The sequence below is a fragment of the Myripristis murdjan genome, chromosome 23, assembly GCF_902150065.1.
Source record: "Myripristis murdjan chromosome 23, fMyrMur1.1, whole genome shotgun sequence".
Taxonomy (NCBI): Eukaryota; Metazoa; Chordata; class Actinopteri; order Holocentriformes; family Holocentridae; genus Myripristis; species Myripristis murdjan.
In genome coordinates this window covers 26,592,255-26,597,704 of record NC_044002.1, presented here as the reverse complement: position 1 = coordinate 26,597,704, position 5,450 = coordinate 26,592,255, and positions in this window count along the sequence as shown.

The following is a 5,450-nucleotide window of genomic DNA, read 5'->3' as shown; positions in this document are numbered from 1 at the left end:
ATGCAGCAACAAAATGATTTTTGGTTCAACATTAAAAGCAGCTGAGAACAAACAGCAGAAGCTGCAGCTGCACCATCTAAGCAGCTGAATGTTTGCTGCTTACACTTCCTCAGGCCTGGTTTCAGCCTCTGCTCTCCACCATGGTCCACCCTGGAGGAAGAAACAGAGTCAGAGCAGCAGATTCTCTTTGAGGATGGAAACATGGGCAGTAAATAACCTTCCCTATGAAGGATTTAGCAGACCACGTCACTCATATCCACCATTCAACATGAAACAATATTCCTCAGGCCTCTAGAAGACATTGTGTATGTCTCTCCATACCTGAGATCCTCCAGTCTCCAGGTTGGATCCTCCAGTCCAGCAGAGAGCAGCTTCACTCCTGAGTCTCCTGGATGATTGTAGCTCAGGTCCAGCTCTCTCAGATGGGAGGGGTTGGAGCTCAGAGCTGAGGCCAGAGAAGCACAGCCTTCCTGTGTGAGCTGACAGCCCGACAGGCTGCACACACACACACACACACACACACACACATGCAGACACACACACACTGGTTAAAAATGTCCCACATTCAGTTCCTATGTAGTTTGATTTGCATTGTGGAGTGTTTCTTAGCGATGTCTTTGAACAATTTTTTATCATTCAGTTTTCCAGGTGTTCACTGAATATTTTTTCTATTAGCACAAAAACAGTGTTTGTAGTTTGCAGACATGGATCAGTATTGAGTCACCCTCTGAACCTCTGAAAATATTTGATCACTCATTCACAGAACACACACTTTGAATTCTCTTTGTTTAAATTTTTTTTTTAGGTATTTCCACACAAACTCAGCGGGCAGATATTGTGTTGTGTTTGCATGATTTTGATGTCCGAACCCACAACAGATGAATTTGGTGGCCCAACAGGAAAGTAGCATACTAACTGCAGTAACAGTAATGGGGCAATCCCACAAGATCAGAGATGGTAGGCCTACTGTCGAAAACATCACATTATTGTATTTAACTGCAAGAAGCTTTCAGTGTGTTCCACCAGTGCACACACACAACGTTGCACTCATTTTAAACAAGTCAACTGTGGGCTTACATATATTTTTTTTAAATATAGGCCTGTTCAAATATATTCTACATGTTGAAAAAATGTTTTTTTCCCTGTTTTTTCAGTTAATATCTTTCCTGGGAAACAGGAAATGGTTTGGATAGCCAATTCACTGGAATCATGTTTTAAGATTAAATCTTAATGTGTTGAGCAGATTGTGAAATCCTGACCTGAGAGCCTCCAGTCTGCAGTGTGGACTCCCCAGTCCAGCAGAGAGCAGCTTCACTCCTGAATCCTGCAGATCGTTGTTACTCAGGTCCAGCTCTCTCAGAATAGAGGACTGGGAGCTGAGAACTGAGGCCAGAGCTGCAAAGCTTCTCTCTGACAGATTACAGCCACTCAGCCTGAGGAGGGATTAGTGAAGAAGGTAAATCTGACAATATATATATATATTTTTTGTCATGTAAGAAAATTCACCTATAGTTCACCAAAGTTAAAGTATTGAATATATCCAGTTCTAAATGAACCTACACAGATTTCCTGGAGGCTTTGACCACTGGCAGCAGCCTCAGAAGAACCTTCTCTGAAGCAGAGTATTTCTTCAGGTCAAACATGTCCAGATCTTCTTCTGATGACAGTAAGATGAAGACCAGAGCTGACCACTGAGCAGGGGACAGTTGGACAGTGGAGAGACTTCCTGATCTCAGGTACTGTTGGATCTCCTCCACTAGAGAATGGTCATTCAGCTCATTCAGACAGTGGAACAGGTTGATGCTTCTCTCTGGAGAGGGACTGTCCCTGATCCTCTCCTTGATGTACTGGACTGTTTCCGGATTGGTCTGGGAGCTACTTCCTGTCTGTGACATCAGGCCTCATAGGAGAGTCTGATTGGTCTGCAGTGAAAGTCCCAGGAGGAAGCGCAGGAACAAGTCCAGGTGTCCATTTGGACTCTGTAAGGCCTTGTCCACAGCACTCTGGAGGAGGGGTTTTTCAGATTTCATGTTGAAAAGAGCAAACCAAGCAAACCAACAAGGGGTTGCTTTTTGTGACATCAGATTGACTCCAGAGTTGATGGATGTCAGAAAGACATAAAGAGCAGCCAGAAACTCCTGAAGGCTCAGATGGACGAAGCAGAAAACCTTGTCGTGGTGCAGCCCACGCTCCTCTTTAAAGATCTGTGTGAACACTCCTGAGTAAACTGAGGCTGCTCTGATATCAATGCCACACTCTGCCAGGTCTACTTCATAGAAGATCAGGTTGCCTTTCTCCAGCTGCTCAAAAGCCAGTTTTCCCAGAGACAGGATCATCTCCCTGGTCTCTGGAGTCCAGAGTGAATCTGTCTCAGCTCTCCCATGATACTTGACGTACTGCACTTTGGACTGAACCAGCAGGAAGTGGATGTACATCTCAGTCAGGGTCTTGGGCAGGTCTCCTCCCTCACTGGTTTTCAACACGTCCTCCAGAACTGTAGCAGTGATCCAGCAGAAGACTGGGATGTGGCACATGATGTGGAGGCTTCGTGACGTCTTGATGTGGGAGATGATTCTGCTGGCCTGCTCCTCATCTCTCAATCTCTTCCTGAAGTATTCCTCCTTCTGTTGGTCACTGAAGCCTCTCACCTCTGTCACCATGTCAACGCACTCAGGAGGGATCTGATTGGCCGCTGCGGGTCGTGTGGTTATCCAGAGGCGAGCAGAGGGAAGCAGGTTCCCCTTGATGAGATTTGTCAGCAGAATGTCCACTGAGGTGGACTCTGTAACATCAGTCAGGATCTGGTTGTTGTTGAAGTCCAGAGGAAGTCGACACTCATCCAGACTGTCAAAGATCAACACAACCTGGAACTGCTCAAACCTGCTGATTCCTGCTTCTTTGGTCTCAGTGAAGAAGTGATGAAGAAGTTCCACCAAACTCAACTTTTTCCCTCTCAGCAGATTCAGCTCTCTGAAAGTCAATGGAAATGTGAAGTGGACATGCTGGTTGGCTTTGTGTTCAGCCCAGTCCAGAGTGAACTTCTGTGTTAAGACTGTTTTCCCAATGCCAGCCACTCCCTTTGTCATCACTGTCCTGATTGGTCCATCTCTTCCAGGTAAAGCTTTAAAGATGTTCTCACATCTGATTGGTGTTTCTGGTGTGTCTGGTTTCCTGGATGCTGTTTCAATCCATCTGACCTCATGTTCCTCATTGAGCTCTCCACTCCCTCCCTCTGTGATGTACAGCTCTGTGTAGATCTGATTCAGAAGTGTTGGGTTTCCTGCTTTAGCAATCCCCTCAAACACACACTCACACTTCTTCTTCAGCTTAGATTTGAGTTCACATTGGCAAAGAGCAGCAGGAGTTTCTGAATGACCAAACAAACAAACAAACAAACAGAGAAATTCATTTCACAAATGTCTGTATTTTCAGCCGAGTTTAGAAATGAAAATATTTCCATTTTCCCATCATTCCTCCTCTCCATCCTGTTGAAGGTGTTAAAATTCTCTTACTGCTCTGCAGACGCTCAGCCAGCTCCTCCTGCTTCATTCTCCTCAGGAAGTGCAGTGTGATCTGCAGAAAAGCCTCTCTGCTGCTCCTCCTCTGCTCTTCCTCCTCACCGTCCAACACCTCCTCATCCTCCCTCTGCCTCTCTAAGCATTCTGGGTAATCTGGCCTCAGAGACTTCTGGATGTTTTTCAGCTTGTTCTTCACAAAGGTGATGATGTTCTCCTCCAGCAGCTGCAACAGAAAAACATGTGACTAAAACTTCAGTTCGAAACTCTGGACACAAAATCAGACAGGAAACAAACAAACAAAAAAAAAAAAAAATCCAGCTTGCACAGATTGAAAGTCCTCACATTTTGGCTGCTGTGAGCAGAACGATTCTTCTAAAATTAGTGAGCAGCTAAAGTTAAAGGCTGGACATTTACACACCATAAATGTGGAGGCCAGGTCTGTTTGATGCTCCTGGGCAGACTGACCACTGGGAACCTCTGAGCTCTGCTGCTGGACTCTGTGGAGGACACACACACACACACACACACACACACACCATTAAGTGTGTTGTGCTGTGTCATGATAACTGCTGGCAGAAACTTAAGATGAAAATGTTGCTCTGATTATTGGATGTAATGTTTTGAAAGAGGAAATTCAACAGAGGATGAAGAGTCAAACTCATTTTCTATCTCATGACTGTGAAAATGATATCACCTTGGACCAGTAGAGTGCTGTCCATCTTTGAACAGTATTCTTTGTTCCATAGAGCAGTCACTCCTAATGGACACACAGCTGGGTTTAGGTTCAGGTTCAGGTTCCGGGGGGTCTGGTCTCTCCTGCTGGACTGGGCTTCAACACACACACACAGAGCTTTTCCTGTGAATAATGCTGCTGTGCTGGTTTGCCTGCTGAGCTCTGAGATGGAGAACAGTCATGGACAGTCAGAGATCCTCATCTCACCTCTTAGCTTTGGTCTGGCTGTCATGTTCCCCAGACAGAGTGCTTTCAGAGGCAGGGAGCCCCTCCTCTCTCTCCTCACACACATCCATAGCCGAGCCGACACCTTGACACAAACACAGCGGCTCATTCATGACAACAAGCTTTCCATGACAGGATGTGTGCTGTCCTCCTGTCAGCACCATGTCACATATACAGAGTGGACGTAACACTCAGAGCAGCCGCCTTTTACATCAAACCCACTGAGCAGCTTCATCTACAGAGGACTTTGAATCCTCTGGCACTCTTCACACTGGGAAAGGCTGAGGGAAAATTAGACTTTTTATATTGTTTGGATCAATTGTGTCAACAATATAAAAAATGTACTTCAGTCAAGCTCATCCAAGCTGTCTGACTAGTTGCATCCTTTTAATTTAAACTTTGAAATGAGTTGAGATTACATTCTAACTTGCACTCATGTTTGTCACCACTAAAAATAACAATTTTGTCCTCAGTGTCAGGCATAAATGTTGATAATCAGGACACAATGAATATTCAGATGTGCATACATCAAAGACACATTTTGACAGACATCACCACCATCTTGTCATCCCAGTCTGCTCTCCAGTCCTCCAGTTCTAAAACACAATGTAGGAGCCTGTTCATCAAACATTTCTAATGATCCCTGGTCGGCTCTTTACCTGCTCAGTCACATCCACATCAAATCAAAGAGACTTTCCAGCTTCACCTGGAGAGGAAACACAGAGAGAAGACGCTGTGTTGTTCTCCTGCGTCAGTCCTGAGAGTGTGAGCACTTTAGATCAGAAGGTGCAACAACATCCTCATAACTTACATATCAAAGTCCACAAGTGTCATTTGATCATGATATAAAACTTTAGATCATAAAATATCAGGCACAGTAAACACCCTTGTAAAATAAGACTCAACTAAATTTTCAGTCAATGAGCACAGCAAATTTTAAAGAAATACTTCAACATTATTTCTCTTAAAAATGT